Source organism: Rana temporaria, chromosome 8, assembly GCF_905171775.1.
Source record: "Rana temporaria chromosome 8, aRanTem1.1, whole genome shotgun sequence".
Taxonomy (NCBI): Eukaryota; Metazoa; Chordata; class Amphibia; order Anura; family Ranidae; genus Rana; species Rana temporaria.
The window spans coordinates 144629412-144648829 of record NC_053496.1 but is presented as its reverse complement, the minus strand read 5'-3'; positions in this window follow the sequence as shown (position 1 = coordinate 144648829).

The window sequence follows — 19418 nt, the reverse complement described above, 5'->3', positions numbered from 1 at the left end:
CTATCTAATCCCCGATCCAAAATATTATTGAAATCCCCCAATGCTAGCACAGGGGTATCTGGGTATAGAGCCATGAATTGTGCCAGCCTTCAAGGGGGGGGGGGAATATAGGGCCAGATTCACGTAGATGAGCGGCTGCGTAACGTATCGTAGATACGTTACACCGCCGCAATTTTTAATCGCAAGTGCCTGATTCACCAAGCACTTGCGATGAAAACCTACGCCGGCGGCCTCCGGCGCAAGGCGGGCCAATTCAAATGGGCGTGTGCCATTTAAATTAGGCGCGCTCCCACGCCGGACCTACCGCGCATGCTCCGTTTCCGAACTCCCGCCGTGCTTTGCGCGAAGTGACGTAATTTTTTCGAACGGCGACGCGTGTAGCGTAATTCCGTATTCCCGGACGGCTTACGCAAACGACGTTATTTTTAAAATTTCGACGCAGGAACGACGTCCATAATTTATACAGCAATACGATTGCTGTGTAAAGTTAAGGCACCAAAAAAAACGACTAACTTTGCGGCGGGAAACTAGACTAGCGGCGACGTAGCAAATGCGAAAAACCATCGGGAATCGCCGTAACTCCTAATTTGCATACCCGACGCTGGTTTACGGCGCGAACTCCCCCCAGCGGCGGCCGCGGTATTGCATCTTAAGATCCGACAGTGTAAAACAATTACACCTTTCGGATCTTATGGCTATCTATGCGTAACTGATTCTATGAATCAGTCGCATAGATAGAACAACAGATACGACGGCGTATCAGGAGATACACCGTCGTATCTGCTCTGTGAATCTGGCCCATAGATTGCAGAAATAATGTTAACTTGTTAAGTTTGCATAACAGGAAAACGTATCTGCCCTCTTCGTCCACTTGTTGTTGAATACATTCAAACAAAACATTTGCAGACACCATTACACTGACCCCCCTAAAATAGGAAGAGTATGTGGAATGGTACTGCCTCAAATATTTGCGTGAGCTCAACCGGTGGATAGAGTCAGACTGCAGATGTGTTTCCTGTAAGCATATTATCTGAGGCTGCAGCCTATCAAAGTATCTAAACATTGCATTTCTTTTATCTCTATTCCCTAAACCCCCTGATATTCCATGTCATAAGTAATACTCCCTTCTTTGTTACCTTATTCATTGAGACTTACAAAAACAAATTATACTTAAAATTACTAAAACAACAAAGGAAGAAAAGCTTACAAAATTTCCCTCTGCCATGGTGTGTAAAAACAATAAATCTGACAGTAGTCGTGTTTCTCTATTAATACTCCTATACCATCTAGTGCATGCATAACTCATATCTCGCCACCTTACTGCTTGTGATTGTATTTGTAGATTAGTGTTTAGTGTTTTCTTTCCCCCCCCTTCCTACCCCGACCCCCCACCCTCCCTCCCTCCCCTGGCCCATCTAGGCCTACCCCCAGGGTTGTATCTATGGCCTCACTACAGCTCACACTCCTCCACTCTTCTCTCACATACCTCCCTACATCCCCCTCACCCATACCCATTCTCTCCTTCCTTCTACCATACATCTATACTCCTTTTATACCTTTCCACCCCCCCCCCCCCCATTATAATTGACTTTAGTGCTTCCGTGCCTTTTCCATGCTTTTTTTTTTTTTTTGTGTGTTTGTTCAGTGCATACCCAAAATGTAACTCTCATTATTTCCTTCTTCCCCTAAACTCCCACCCCACTTTATATTAGCAGCAGTTTTATTGGACCCTCCATACTCTCGCCCTACTGCTATATTATACAAATCTATACATTCTGTGCATTTTGTGCTTTTTTTTTTTTTTTTCCCTTGCAGCTAAACTAAAAAAGAAAACCGTACTCTTATGCTACTAGTAAATTGTGCACATTTTGTGCATTTCGTGCCAAAAAAAATTTAAAAAAATTCAAAAGCAACAAACTAAAAAAAAAAAAAAATTAGAAAGTTATCAAAGCCAGTCCTGTTCTACTCTTGGCTTATGTTCCAAAGAAAGAAGATGGTTTTAAATGTCTTTCTTGTTTTCTCTGAGCCACCTTTCCACGCTGTTTGGATTATCAAAAAATGTAGTACCATCTTTCGCCATTACTCGCAGGCGTGCAGGGTAAAGTAATGCATAGTCTAATTTATGTTGTTGAAGCATTCGTTTGACAGGAATAAATTCTCCTCTTCGTCTCTGCAAGTCTGGGGAAAAATCCTGGTAGAATGAAGATTCTCGTCCCATTAAAAAAGATATCCCCCTTTTCTCTGGCCTTCTGAAGCAAAGTCACTTTATCAATGTAATTAAACATTTTAATAAGTAGTGGCCTGGGATATTTATATTATTTGTATTTATATTTATTTGTCCCCCATTGAAAGGAGCTCACCCTTAATGCCTTTAAGCTCTGCATCCAGGCCAGTTATTGAGTCTCTACAGGCATTAATAGCATGCAACAAATCCCTCAACGTAGGCTCCTTCTCCCTTTCTATGGGTGCTCCCTCCTATGTTGGTCTGGGCTGTCTTAGCAGGGGGTACAGGGGGTAATACAGCAAATACAGCAGTAACAGTATTCATTTTTCCTCCCCCTGTCCCTTTGGTACTCACAGTTTTCGTGTTGAGCTTCACAGCAGCGGATGGGCTGGCCGATACCTGTCCACTGCCCTGACTTTCCCGATCCACTGCCGATCTTGCTTGAGCTGAATGCTGAGGGTGAGTCCCCTTTGTTGGTGTTAGGGAGGTTTTTTAAAGTCATTTTTTTATTATTTATAGCCATTTTAACTTTGGTCATGAGCCACATAGGTTTTCTTTTTAGCCTTTTAAACTTATTGCCCATGGGAATATTCTTTGCAGAATTCCCATTTCTGTTTTTGTGTCTGTTGATGTCAATATTTCCTCCCAGTCTAAATCCTGGAGAGGAGCCCTCATCCTTGGAAAATTTGCTCTCTTAAAGTGAAATGTTTTTATCTTACACTTATGTGCTTGTTGCTTACAGCTAACATTAACCACTTGCCGACCTCTGCACGCCGATATATGTCAGCACAATGGCAGCGGTGGGCAAATGGGAGTACAGGTACATCCCATTTAATTTGCTGTGTAGCACGCGCGCCGCATGCTCCGTGAGCGTTCCCACGGGCCCCGCAAACTCGATGTTGCCTATGTAAACAATGCAAAAAGTGCTCTGGTCAGGATGGGGGTAAATTCTTCCGGGGCTGAAGTGGTTAAATTAAATCATGTTATGGTCACTGCTACCTAGATGTTGTTTATTATGAATATTGGTAATAAGCTCTGCATGGTTTAAGATTACCAGGTCCAGCAGAGCATCATTCCTAGTCAGGGCCTCAAAAAAGTGGACCATAAAATTGTCTTGTAATAGGTTTATAAATTTTTGCCCTTTAACTGTCCCAGCAATTCCATTACTCCAGTCAATTTCTGGGTAGTTAAACTCCCCCATTATTATCACTGTCCCAGCCCTTGCAGCCCTTTTCATCTGTGCAAGGAGCTCCACCTCATCACTAACACTGGGAGGGTCTATAACAAACTCCAATGACAACCTTCGTAGTACACACACCCATGTACTACAGTTCCACCCATAATACTTCATACTCTTCACACTCTCCATCAACTAGGTCCTCTTTTTAACACTCACGTTGAGATCACTTCTCACAGAGCCAGACACCACCACCCCTCCGTTTTACCCTGTCTTTCTGAAAGAGAGTATAGCCAGGAATATTAATAGCCCAGTCATGAGAAGAATTAAGCCAATATTCAGCAATACCAAATAGATCATAATTCACATCGTGCAGAGCTTCCTTAACCCTTGGGAGCCATTGCATCCTTAAAGGGGTTGTAAAGGAAAAAAATGTTTTTCATAATAAGCATCCTTTACCTGCAGACATTGCTCTGTTCACTTCCTCATTGTTCGTTTTTGCTCAGAAGTTGCTCTATTTCTTCTCTGTTCTGTTCACTTCCTGCTTGTCTGATTTTACTGACCACTATGAAGGGAGGCTTTACTGTGGTGGTCAGTAGCATGCTCACCCCCTCCTGGGAACTACATCTGTGCGGCAGGAAGCTCTCTACGTGTTAGAGACTTCAAGGAGGTGTGAATTACTGGGCGTGCCACAATTCATACTGGGAAATGTAGTTCTTACATGAAATGTGGCCGCAGGGAAATCACATTATACAGTGCAGTCCTAGAACAAGAAACAGTGCTGTGTGCGGTTGCCATGGGTAAAGATTAATGGCACCCCCACGCGTTTCCTAAGCATCAGTGCATTTTTATCTTCCAGTGAGGGAAGGCATGCGATTATACACCTTCCCTTACCCACTCAGATGTGAACCTAGCATTAATGTTGTGACCAAAGCTACACTGTAAGCGAGATGGCAAAGTCCATTGTGCTGAATGGTATTTTGTTACTATAGTCAAGTACTGGAATATATTAACTGTATATATATATATATATATATATATATATATATATATATATATATATATATATATATATATACATACACACACTGTAGCACAAAGTTTTCTTTACAAAATTAATTCTGCATGCAAAATATGTAATTGGCAAAAGTACAAAACCAAAAAACAAAACCCACAGTGACAAATGTATTTGATGCTAAACCTTGGCCATAAACAGGAACATGCAATACAGCTTTCTGCACTAGGCCTCAGCCCTGATGGAAGACGCTCTTTCATGGCTGAAAGTCATCTCTGAAATTGGTTTTCTGAGGCGTATAAAGCCTCTGCAATGACAGACACAGAAGCCAGGACTCCGCTGACAAATAGTTTGTGGCAGGCGGGTGGCCTGCGGTTACAGGGGTTGGTGAAAAGTCAACCAATGTTTGTGTTATGCCTTCATGACAAGAAAACAGGCCACGTCGCCCTCCCTTCACATGACGCTTTCAATAAAATGTCACACTGACGATGGCCATTTATTTGCTGCCGCTCTTTGGATTCCTTCAACCATCTATAAGTGTTTTCACGTTCACTTAGTAATGACTTTAATTCTCGAGAAACATATTTAAAAATTAGATAAATTGTTTAATTATAGCTCTGTTGTACATTAGATAAGATGCTATAACTAAAAAGCAATACGATCCTTTAAATGAAGATCTGTTAAAATTGGTTTAATCTTTAATACCTTTTTCCATAAAACTATTTAGCCAGTCTCAGAGACGGGCACATCTTTAGTTCGGCGTAGCGCATCTCATATGCGCTACGCCGACGTAACATTGAGAGACAAGTACTGTATTCACAAAGCACTTGCTCCCATATGTACGCCGGCGTAACGTAAATGGGCCGGCGTAAGCTCGCCTAATTCAAAGTAGCAAGGCAGTGGGCGTGTTGTGTTCAAATGAATCGTGACCCCATGTGAATGCATGGCCGAATGAACAGCGCATGCGCGCATGCTCAGAATCACGGCGCAAATACTCCCTACGATTCGACGGCCTCAATGCGTACGACGTGAACCTAACTTACACCCAGCCCCATTCACGTACGACTTACGTAAACGACGTAAAATCCGACGGAACTTCCGAAGTCCATACCCTTAACGACTTAGACCAGCTTTTTGGTGGTTTAACTTTACGCCGGAAAAACGCATTACGTAAACGACGTAGCTTACTGCGACGGGCGCAAGTATGTTCGTGAATCGGCGTATCTTGCTCATTTGCATATTCAACGCGTAAATCAACGGAAGCGCCCCTTGCGGCCAGCGTAAATATGCACCCAAGATACGACGGCGTAGGAGACTTACGTCGGTCGTATCTTGGCAAAATTCAGGCATATCTCATTTTAAGAATAGGCGCATAGATACGACGGCGCACATTCGGACTTACGACGGCGTATCTACTGATACGTCGGCGTAATTCTCTCTGAATCTGGCTAATTGTGTTTAACATTCTTACACAATTGTGTATATATGCCAGCCTCTTAAACTACATTATGCCACTGGACAGGACACTTGGGTTATGGTAACTACTGCTGTATGTTTACCTTTGCACCAATGCTTCTTAAACACTTGCCGACCGGGCAATAGCTGAATGATGACTACAGCGCGGTCGGATAACTCTGGAAGGGCGTACTATAATGTCCTCCCAGAATCGCACTCCCGTGCGCCCCCGGGAATGTCCCAGACTATCGGGTCTCCCAAACCCGGCATGTCACAGATTGGGGTAAAGGGCCAATGACAGCGGCCCTTTACAACGTGATCACAACATCCAATGACACCATGATCACTTAAACAAACTGGAGCATGTACGATCCGGTTCCTCCATTCTCCCCACGGCACTCAGTACAGCGTGTGAAGTACCCACAGCGCTGAGCTATGCCTATACATGTCTCATCCATCCATCCATGCTCCATTCATGTCTCACCCATCCGTCCATCCATGCTCCATCCATGCCTCACCTATGCTCCATCCATGACTCATTCATGAATCATCCATGCCACATCAGTGATCTTCCATGCCACCTCCATGCCACATGAGTAATCATCCGTGCCACATGAGTGATTACCTGTGCCCCATCCATGCCACATCAGTACTAATTCATGCCGCATCAGTTCTCATCCGTGCCACATCAGTGTTCATGCCACATCAGTTCCCATCTGTGCCACATCCACGCCACATCAATTCTCATCCATGCCACAACCATGCCACATCAGTGCTCATCCGTGCCACAACCGTGCTCATCCATGCCACATCAGTACTCATCCGTGCCACATCAGTACTCATCCGTGCCACATCAGTACTCATCCATGCCACGTCAGTACTCGTTCATGCCACATCAGTTCTCATCCGTGTCACATCAGTGCTCATCCGTGCCACATCAGTACTCATCTGTGCCACATCCATACTACATCAGTTCTCACCCATTCCACATCAGTGCTCATCCATGCCACATCAGTGCTCATCTGTGCCACATCCATGCCACATCAGTTCTCATCCGTGCCACATCAGTGCTCATCTGTGCCACATCCATGCCACTACAGTGCCTATCAGTGCCTCACAAATGTGTAATAGGTAGTCAAATTAGATTTGAAATGTATGTCCCTAGAACACCTGATGGTGCTCCCTGCATGTTGTGGCCAGGCTGTGTAAAAGTCAAAAGCACTTTTGAGGTATCACAGCGAATTTCAGAGTGAGAGCAATAGTTCTAGCACCAGACTTCCTGTGTAACTTTAAACTTGTAACCAATAAAGGCTTATGATATGTTTGTATCTATTTACCTGGCGCAACATTATATTTTACCTAAAATTTGGGTGTTCTATTGTCTCTGTGTACATTGAAATTCATAAAAAATGTCTTTATGCGTTAGTGTGTAAAATTGCATTAGAAAAACTGCTGCGCAGATACCGTGTGACATAAAAATTAGCAAAACCCACCATTTTATTATCTAGGGCCTCTGCTGCAAAAATATATAGGCCCGGATTCAGAAAGACTTACGACGGGCGTATCAGTAGATACGCCGTCGTAAGTCCGAATCCGCGCCGTCGCAACTTTAAGCGTATGCTCAAACTGAGATATGGATGCCTATTCACGAACGTACGCCCGGCCGTCGCAGTACAGATACGCCGTTTACGTAAGGCTTTTTACGGCGTAAAGTTACCCCTGCTATATGAGGCACAGCCAATGTTTAGTATGGACGTCGGGCCAGCGTCAAATTTTCGTCGATTACGTTGTTTGCATAAGTCGTGCGCGAATAGGGCTGTACTTAATTTACATTCACGCCGAAAGCATTGACTTTTTGTGGGTTAATTTGGAGCATGCGCACTGGGATACGTTCAAGGACGGCGCATGTGCCGTTCGGAAAAAGCGTAATTTACGCGGAGTCACGATGATTTTACATAAAACACGCCCACATCTTACACATTTGAATTAGGCGTGCTTACGCCAGCCAATTTACGCTACGCCGCCGCAACTTACGGAGCAAGTGCTTTGTGAATACTGCACTTGCCTGTCAAAGTTGCGGAGGCGTAAATAGGATACACTACGCCCGCACACAAATACGCGCTCCCTACCTGAATCTAGCCCATAATGTTTGGGAGTTCTAAGTTATTTTCAATCAAAAATACAGATTTTTAGTCGTAAACAATAAGTGTCGGAATAAGGTCTGGTCTTAAAGTGGATAATTGCTGAAGGTGGTCCTTGGATGTTGCGCTTCTCTATGTGGCCAAGCTGTGAAAAACATCTCACACATAATTTCAAATTTCATACTCAGTAATGTGTTGCATGACTGAGTAATTCTCATTCAAAATGTAAGAGCATGATTTAATTTGCTCCTGCAGGGGAGAAAATTCCTTCCTGATCCCCTGAGAGGCAATCGTATATTCCCTGGATCAACTTTACCTATAACTGTTAGTATCCGGTTATATTATGAACACTAAGAAAATATTCAATCCAGGCCTTTTTTAATAAATTATGCTTGCATACATTTTGGTATGATTTAGCACTATATTTAAATACCTATGAGAGCTGTATTTATTGGCGTATAACACTCCCTTTTTCACCCTGCAAATCGGTTGCAAATAGTGTGTGCGTGTTATACGCCGATACTGCAATTTGGGCTGCCTCGGAGAGAACGGGGAGGGGGGCGGGACAAGCGCCGTCCGATTACATACAGCGAGAATTTCCTGTTTACTCAGCGGCCTCTGTAATAGGTGTTCCCGTCTCCTGGGCCAGCATTTGACCAAGATTTGAGCAAGTTTTCACATAACTTTGACCCAGCATCCACGCTTTTTTTTCAGTTGAATCCAGTTAGAAAAATTTGAGAATCTTAAGTGAAAATATTAATTCATAAAGCCATATGTGTACAGGGCTTAAATCTGTAATATTTCATAGATTCTGTTCCACCCAGTAATTCAGTCTTTTATAAATATTAATGTCAAGATCTTCAGAGATAAGTCTATAGCATTCATTAGGATTATAGCATCAGCTCATGAATTAAAAATATGTAAGAAGACTCTCTGTAACTGAGTTGACGCATGTCCTCCCTTAGAGATTAATAGTACATGCTGTCTTAGGAAGTGTCAAACGCGTCACTGCACAGGCACAGATGCTAGATAGACAGTAAAGGAAAGATTGTGCAAGTGATCATCAACCAATACAAGAAGGAAGCAGGCAGACCAGTTTTATTGACACTTTTTATTGACTGTCAGATAGGAGAGCATTACTACATGACTTTATAAAGCTTGTATACACATGTACCTGGATCTGAGTCGCATAATATAAATAACTGACTTACTGAAACTAAACACTACATGTTAACGCAGCCTTCCCGATAACACTTATGTAGACATTTCCTGTAACCTGTTATATTAATAAGACACAAGTAGGCGTGTTTAAATGGAGTCAATTATCTATTTAATTTTAGTTTTTTTTTGGAATGTAAATATCTTGATTTAATAATGAAAATGTGTTAATGTTTCGAAAGCCTAGTTTTGAATCCTAGATGTTAATTAGAGCATTAGAGAAGCCATATACATTATGTGCACCATATACACATGCCGTGCTTCCAGTTTACTAGCACAGCTCCTTCCATTTCAATACAAGTATATTGACACCTATATTTCATTGGAAGTGGGTGTGACACAAAACTTATTTAGATCAGGCTAAATACAGTCTGCAAAACACAACACTTTTTGTTCTTTAATCAGAGGTTTTTAAACATAATGTGTTAAGCAAGGGTGCTGGTTGTACTGCTTGACAGCCAATAGAGGGAGCAAGTGCAAATAACACAGAAAATATGGCACACCAAGGATTTAAAATGGGAAAAATTATACAAAGAAAACATTAATTTAAATGTTAAAAAATAATTATTAAGACACTAAAGCCATGTACATATGACCAGGATTCCAGGTGGTATAAAGTCCACCGGGAATCCCAACGGAAAACCGAGAACCTGCTTGGTAAGTTTCCTCGTGTACACATGGTCGGGTTTCCCATCAGGAAAACTGCGGGGAGAGCTTTGGCCAGGAATCCTGGCCGTGTGTATTTTTCCCCATAGGAAAACTGCTGGGTTTATAACCGCCGGGAATCCCGGTTCTCTATTTTCCCACCGGGATTCCCGGGAGTTTTCCTGTCAGGAAAACTGTGAGGAAGCATACATACGGCCGGTTTTCCTGGCCAAAAGCTCTCCTGGCTGGAAAACCGGTTGTGTGTATGAGGCTTAAGAGGCAATTATTTAAGCAGTGAGCGTGACATTCGTCAAATTTTTACTGCAGGTGAATCTTCCTGGTGCACATGTTTTAAATTAGAGGGAATAGTTAGCCCCTGTTTGGTAAATCTCACATTCAGTGCTTATAGATACGCCCCTTAATGTAGAACTTTTTTTCCTTTAAGTTTTTATAGGGAAAAGTTAAATCTCTGTTAGGATTTTATTGTCTGTGGTCTCCTTTTACAGTAGATTTCTTCTCATGTCCTGTCCTGGTGACCACAGGGACAAAGAACAAGGCACTACAGTTTTTTAAACACTAGTTGGTTGTTAGTCATTGTTGTGTTCTTTTTGCTGTCTGTGGTCTCCTTGAAACATTGTTTCAAGTTCTGTCTTGGTGACCATTGTATTTTGGAAAATGACCAAGACCCTGCACTTTCATTAAAAACAAATTGGTTGTTGGTCCTTCTTGGGTTCTTTGTGCTGCTTGTGTCTTTGTAAAGGATATTTCATGTAATTTCATTTTATTTCATTTATGGTTTCAAAGACAGGACATGAAGGGAAATTTCCCCAATGGAGACAGCAACGAGAACCTGAAGGAGGTATTAACTCTTCTTCTCTGTATACTTTAAATCACAGATTAGTTTACTGTGCTGGATGTCTGACATGGTAATGAGTAAAACATGTAATGGTAAGTGGAATACAGCCATAAATGCTATAAAAAAGTTCTGCCATACAATGAAATGTAACAAAACCACAAATAAGGTGCAAAAGAGCAGTGATCTGCAGCAACCCACTGTAATTGGATTAGTGCAGTCAGGTCAATAAATGATCAGTTCTAAATTGTCTGCTTTTGGTTTTATCCATTGTACTTTGCCTTATTATATAAAGGTAAACGGGATGCTGGAATCTGACTTGTAGCCATGTGTAGTAATATTTTTTGGATAATACATCTTATGGGAGACTTATGAAATCCAAGTACTAAACTGTGGTATTTTCAATAGTCACCAGTAAATTCTACCTACCCTCTAAATGCCATGAATTATGGAAGAATAGAAGGTAGACTCTGATTGGCTGCCATGGGCAACACCTATACAGGTTTTGTGTACAGTCAGTCCAGTGCTGCACAATAAAATGTAAGAAACTTCTTGAAGGGCGGTGTATGATACAATAAAAATTAAAAACAAAACCTATAAACTAATGTTAAAAAGGCAAATGATATAGGATTTTGCCAGCTGAGTGACTCAGATAGTTTAGAAATTTTATTGTAAACCTATGTAGTAGACAACTGAAGACCTTGGTGATTTTTTACTGATTGTCTAAAGTGGCTGTAATGATAGGGCGCCCATTATTACCATATCTAAAACAAAAACTGCCTGTGTTTACTATAGCAACCAACCATTTTCACAAAGTCCTTCTCCCAAGATCACAATAGAAAGTTGGTTGCCTTCAATGACACAGAAAGCACTTATTTCTGACATTCCATAACCAGGTGGATATTCACACTAGCAAAGGTTTCTATACACATCTATGTCCATGTAGCTAAAACAGTGACTGGGGTATCTTTACTAGGTCCAGATTTGAGAACACCATGGCACTGCATCCAAGATACAATAAACCAGGGATATGCAATTAGCGGACCTCCAGCTGTTGCAGAACTACAATTCCCATGAGGCATAGCAAGACTCTGACAGCCACAAGCATGGCACCCAGAGGCAGAGGCATGATAGGACTTGTAGTTTTGCAACAGCTGGAGGTCTGCTAATTGCATATCCCTGCAATAAACCATTAATACTCCATGTATGTGTTGTAGGGAGGCTGGGGGTCACATGGAGGTGGTTGAAAACCAACAAAGCCTCTCCTAAAGAGGCTTATGTACATTTTTTCCCCCTAGGGAGTATGTGCTGAACTCTAACTACTTGTATTAAGTTCACCGGGGAAAGTTCAAGAGATGAGCAAGGCTACTCTGACCGACATTACTGTGGGTACTCATGGGAACCACATGAGGATTTTAGACCTGCAATGCTAAAATGGTATTACTCAGTATGGATTTTTCTTTAAGGACATTTAATACCAGTGGACAATTCCTAGTTATAAAAATTGTATAAAGCTTAAAGATCAGACTATCAGAAAAAGTATTATCAAAAAATATAAAGGTTATTACAAAATCATTTTGTTTCTAAATATCAGAAAAACGAAATTAATCGTAAAATATTTACGTTACTGACTACCCATTTTTCACTCCAGTTATCAGTAATTGAATGTACTAAATAGATTCACCGCCGTGTGGCATTAAAATCGCCACCAGAAGACAAGATGGCTATACTGCTGCGCTAGATGCATCAGAATTAAAAAGTTTCTCAAAACAAACAGGGCTTATCAAAAAACATTTCCACGCAGTAAGAAAACTGTGTGCAATGGAAGGCAGCTATAAAAGGTACATTGATCCTTCACTTTCCATTGACTCTCATTTCAACATACAACCTCCTTCTAACCAGCTACTGGTGGCAGTGTCCTTGCATTGTCATTGGATGGTGATCACTCTACCTGACCAATCAATGATAAAGCACTTCACATTTTTCAGTTTACTGTTTATGGACTGTGTTGCCGGTACACAGGGAAAATTTGGCTGGGTACAATGGGTAAGCATGCACTGTCAATAAACAAGCTGTACATGCTGGGTCAAGCTCATGCATAAATATATTTTATTGTTTCAATTTATTGTTCATATTTGTTCCTGTCTGAATGATAATAATGTTATGTAAGCATGTAAAAATATGAATAAAAAATATGTTTAACTAGCTAAACTACTACATACTAGCAGATTTTGCTAGCTAAACTACTACATACTACATTTATATAAAAAAATCGGTACATTAGATGATTTGACGAATGTTGTTAGAAAGTATTTTAAAATTAAATTTTGCATTTGATATTTAACTTTGAAATTACCGTAATGTGATTTCCTGAATGAAAAACACATTCACTGTTAGAATTTTTTTGTCACTGCAGTCGAAAAGGAACACTCGTTTGATCCCACAAATGATTTAAAAACCGAAGAATATTTCTGCAATGAAAGTTTTGAATTAAATCAACGGCTGTAAAGCCCCATACACACTATCAATTTTCCTGCAGGATTTTCTCTTCAGGTTTACCAAAACCATCTAATATGAGGTCAAACCTTAATGCCCTGTACACACGATCGGTTCATCTGATGAAAACGGTCTGATGGATTTTTTCATCAGATATCCGATGAAGCTGACTTTCATCAGTCTTGCCTACACACCATCAGTTAAAAAAACGATCGTGTCAGAACACGGTGACGTAAAACACAACAATGTGCTGAGAAAAATGAAGTTCAATGCTTCCGAGCATGCGTCGACTTGATTCTGAGTATGCGTTGATTTTTAACCGATAGATTTCCCCACAACGATCGTTTTTTTCTATCGTTTTTTTAACCATCAGATAATTTTAAAACAGGTTCTAAGTTTTTTCACCGATGGGAAAAAAACTGATGGGGCCCACACACGATTGGTTAGTCTGATGAAAACGACCGTTTTCATCAGACGAACCGATCGTGTGTACGCGGCATTAGAGTTTCAATTTTATCAAATCAGGCAGGCCCTTGCACTACATAATTTTGGTAAACCTGAAGTGAAAAACCTGCAGGAAAATTGATAGTGTGTATGGGGCTTAAGTGTGTAAATAGCCATTGCTATTTCCTGCTAGACAGCAAAGGTACAATGTAATAAACCTGCTGTAAAAATGGGAGCAGCTAGATTAAACCCTTGGTCCCCAATGAAAGGCTCCTGGGCCAAATGCATCCCTTTGCCCCTAAAAAGATACTAGTCTGTATTTTGATGCTTACTTCAAGCCAGTAGAGTTAATATATTCTTTATACTGGCTTCTGGTAGTTAAATTGGTTGGTGTATTTCTTTCAAATTATCATATTTTTTCTGTGCTGTCCATCTCCTTTGGTTTCATTTATTTATTTGTTATACTTGAAAACGAAAAACCATTGATGAAATCATATTTTAATGCCACCACTTAACCACTTGCCGACCGCCCACCGCCGTTATACGTCGACAAGTTGGCTCGGCTGGGCACGTAGTATGACGTCCTCTCTCCCAGCCGCTCCCGGTCCAGGGGAAATGCTAATCTTCGGTTCATACAATGTATGAACCGAGGATCAGTGTTTCCCCTAGTGAGGCCACCCCCCCCCCACAGTAAGAACACACCCAGGCATACTTAACCCCTTCCCTGCCCCCTAGTGTTAACCCCTTCACTGCCAGCGGCATTTTTATAGTAATCCAATGCATTTTTATAGCACTGATCGCTATAAAAATGCCAATGGTCCCAAAAATGTGTCAAAAGTGTCCGAAGTGTCCGCCATAATGTCGCAGTACCAAAAAAAAAATCGCTGATCGCCGCCATTACTAGTAAAAAAAATATAATAAAAATTACATAAAAATACCCCCTATTTTGTAAACGCTATAACTTTTGCGCAAACCAATCAATAAACGCTTATTGCGATTTTTTTTTACGAAAAATATGTAGAAGAAAACGTATCGGCCTAAACTGAGGAAAAAAAATGTTTTTTTATATATTTTTGGGGGATATTTATTATAGCAAAATGTAAAAAATATTAATTTTTTTCAAAATTGTCGCTCTATTTTTGTTTATAGCGCAAAAACTAAAAACCGCAGAGGTGATCAAATACCACCAAAATAAAGCTCTATTTGTGGGGAAAAAAGGACGCCAATTTTGTTTGGGAGCCACGTCGCACGACCGCGCAATTGTCTGTTAAAGCGACACAGTCCCGAATCGCAAAAAGTACTCTGGTCTTTGGGCAGCAATATGGTCCGGGGGGTAAGTGGTTAAATACATGTCACTGTACAGTTTTGGTCATCAACATGATTGTGGCAAACAGGTCATATACTGGAATATACCCAATGGATGTTATAGCAATCGTAAGCAGTCATAAGCAGATGGCTCCAGAATTTATTGAATTTGCCAATTTAGTAATCTAAAGTCTGTTGTAGTGTCATTATCCAAAGCTATTTTGTTACTGTGCTTTGGCAGTCTAGAGCCTCTTCCCTGTGGCGGGAGGTGCCACAGGTATTCACTGGGCTGGGACCCTCATTGGCCAGGAACACACACAAGGAGCCGACCGCTGCCATTGCCAGACTGCGAATCTCGGGAAGACACAATACACGTGCCACTATTTAACCGAGCAAGGCAGAAAGCCCCTTTTCTCTTTTTATGTAGGGAGCTGTAAGAAGCATAGATGTGGAAGAATTGCTTTGTAAAGAGGCAGTAATAGCAGTGATCTTAAGCAGTCTCACATAATGTGTCTCCAGTCTTTGACTGTTGCCTGTAGCAGGCCCTTTGGGGGTAATCCACAAAAGTGATACGCCGGCGTATCTACTGATATGCCGTTGTATCCCTGTTTCTATCTATGGAACTGATCCACAGAATCAGTTTACCATAGATAGGCAGAAGAGCCAACATGTGTAATTGAATTACACTGTCGGATCTTAAGGATGCAATTCTAGGCCGGCCGCTAGGTGGCGAGGCCATTGCGGCCGGCCTAGAATATGCAAATGAACACTTACGGCGATCCACGAACGTTCCGACGGGCCCGTCGCTCTAAATCTACATCGTTTACGTCGAGTTACGCCGCGTAAAACTAGGGCTGAGCCCTAGTTCTCTTAAGCCATGTTAAGTATGGCCGTCGTTCCCGTGTCGAAATTTAAATTCTACGTCGTTTACGTAAGACGTTCGTGAATGGCGCTGGACGCCATTTACGTTAACGTCTAAGCAAATGACATCGGAGCGACGTCAGTTAGCGCAATGCACGTCGGGTAAGTTACCCGACGGAGCATGCGCAGTACGTCCGGCGCGGGAGCGCGCCTAATTTAAATGGGACTCGCCCCATTAGATTCGGCACGCCTTGCCCCGGACACATTTAAGTTACACCGCCGCAAATTTCAAGGTAAGTGCTTTGTGGATCGGGCACTTAGGGAGAAATTTTGCGGTGGTGTAACTTAAATCGGAAGATTTAAGTTGCGCCCGATATTTGTGGATTTGGCCCTTTGTTTCTGGCTTTTTCCTTTTTCATTCTACAGTCTGTGACAGCTTTTTCATTACATCTGGTGATTTCAGGGCACTTAAGGTCCATTTCATCAAGGAAGTTGGCCACCAGCAGTCTACACGAGGTAATGACACATAGGCCAGCCCATAATGTAAAGGAAAGAGAGAAAAGATCTAGTTTTAAGTTTTAGACAAAAAAAGAGGGGGAGGGAGAAAAAGTGATACTGTCTTAGTTTAGCATGTGTGACAAACCATGTAAAAAAAGTAAAAACAAAAAACAAAAAGAAGTAATACACTCACTTAAAAACAAATAGGCATGGCATGTCTAAATTGTAATCTGCAAATTCTCTTGGGTGTCTACTATGAACATGGATATGGTAAAAAGAACACAAAGAGAGAGCGCAATGCACGAGAGCATTTATTAAAATCATGATATTGAGAAATGAACAGCAATACACTTACATGTAGTGAATAGAAAGCAGCATTAATAGAAGGTACCAGCAGATGAAGAACGTCTTAGTCCTAACAGGTGGCAGCATACAGGCTTGATAATATGGATGAGAGCTTCTCTGGTGGATGGACAGCACAGGAAGCAGTACTACTGTAGGTGGCCAGGAACCAGCTGGAGGTATACAGGAGGCAGGCCGCTATGAACCACAAGGAGGCAACTCTAAGCATTTCGTGAAAGAGTCCCACCTGTCAAGCCATTCTCCAAACTCCATGTATTGGGCTGGTTCGACAAAGGGGACCCCACCCTGAAACACACTGCCATGCCTCTTTACATGTACATGTAACATCATCATGGCCAGATGGATGGCCGAGTCACTTACTTGTGGTCCACAGCGGTTGCCTTCTGTGTACCTCCAGCTGGCTTCTTCTAATTTCTAGCCACCTAGTACTGCTTCCTGTGCTATACATCCCCCAGAGGAGCGTTCATCTGCATTTACAATCTTATATGCTGCTACCTATTAGGACTAAGAAGTGTTCCACCTTCTGGTAGCTTCTATTAATCCTGCTTTCTTTTCACTAAATGTGAGTGTATGACTGGTTTTTTTTAATGATTATTTTTTTAATAAATGCTGCAATGAGAGAGGTCTGCTCTCTTTGTTTTCTTTTTCTCCAATCCATGTTCATCCGAGTCGCCCAAGAGACTGCAATCGCTGAATACCTAGCACATCTAAGACTTGCTGTACTTACCTGTTTTTATGTAAGTGCATTACTCCATTTTATACCCGGTTTGTCACGCATGCTACACTCAGATAGTGGCACTTTTTCTTCCACCCCCTCTTTTAAATGATTACAATCGAATGATAAATTACAAATGATAAATATAAATACTTTCTTCCAGTATATTACCTATACACTACTAACATCACATTCTTTGTCAGATATCATCAGATGTCTATTATCTTATCAGTGTTTGCCTACAGGGGTGAAGGTACACAATCTGAACATACTGAACTAAAACAAGTACAACAGAAAACGCTTTAGTTCCTCTTTCTGTGCTCAGCTGCCTTTTTTTATAGACTGTATATAAAATAGTACAATGACCTAACAAGAGATAAGTAGACAAGTGTTTTACTGACCATCTCCTTCTGCATGTCTACAGCCTCCGACAGCCTTGTGAAAATTAGATTAACTGAACATTATATGCAGCTGCTTAGCGATGTTACCACAGTACCACTGGACGAAAGCCAAACTCCATGTTTATTCTCCCTTTAAATAATTTGTTTGGGCCTAGCTGTCCCAAACAAACTATTTCCTTTTTTAATGGATGCACTCACTGTCAGTGCTATATAAACGGAATGTAGCATAAGCAACATACGGTATACACTGCTGTTTTTAGCAGTGGTATGAAGACTTGCGATCTGCTGCCAGAACAAAATTGTGTTGGACAATCCAGAGTACAAGGCTTCCTATAATTGGCAGAGGTGAAGAGTCAGGCAGAAGATGTCTCAATCTCCATGTCAGCCATTTAGAGAACAACTTCTATTCATTGACAAAATACAAGGCTACCTGTGTATGGCTGAGCAGTGCTCAGCCCAACAAATTTTTGTTACAGAAACGGGACAGGAAATCCTCATACAACAGCTGGAACACAGCAATGTATACTGTATATAGCTGTTTCTACATACAGTTTATACAGTGCTAACAATGGCAGTATCTATTATTAAAGAAATTAGTTCATTTTGCCAGCTTAGCCAAAAGATAAAAAAAAATAACTTAAAGTGAAAAAAAAAACATGGAGTTGGGCTTTAAGCAGTCTACATAGGGCAGTCGATGGAACTTGGTAATAGAGCTGCTATAGACCTAGCACATAATGCCTTTCATCCTGACACCTACCTTAACCCAATGTACTGCTGCACTCTCCTAATTTCTTTGACACCTAAAGTCTTATGTAAGACTTTCTTTAAAAACTGGGGCTTGTAGTTTGCACTATGTAAAAATGTTAATGTATCCAATTCTTATCATAATATATGCTTAGATATAGTCTTGGCTTGTTAGTACGTTCCCTGTTCACAATTCCTCAGGACATACTACAAATACTTTTATAGGCATATCAGTAGTTAATTAAAATGAAATAAAATTTCTGTCACAGTACTCCATAATAGAAGGCAAATAAAAAAATGTAAATGACGTCTAATAACAGGAATAGCTACTAAAACGAAAACAGTTTTACACAAGAGAAGGGGATAGGAAGCATTTACTATATTTAAGCTTTAAATCCGGTTTGCAGAATGCATGAGAATTTTATCATAGTTGCATAGTTACATAGTATGTGAGGTTCAAAAAAGACACAAGTCCATCAAGTCCAACCTATCTGTGTGATTATATGTCAGTATTACATTGTATATCCCTGTAAGTTGTTGTCGTTCAGGTGCTTATCTAATAGTTTTTGAAACTATTGTTGCTCCCTGCTGAAACCACTAACTGTGGTTGAATATTTGCCTATAAAGCACGCTCTTCTCCTGTAAAGACATTCAGTTCCTGCTTACTAATATGTATAGTACATTTATCCACAGACACATATTGGGGTACCAAATTCTGCTTAGAAGTCTGCCAACTAAATGTGATCAAATTTTATTGTTTGCTGCAGCCAATCAAGTTCTGTTAAATAAACAACCTTCCTCCACTAACTCCCTCTGGAGTCTAACTCACCATGTCTGCTTCTTCCTACTTTCCCGAATGCTGC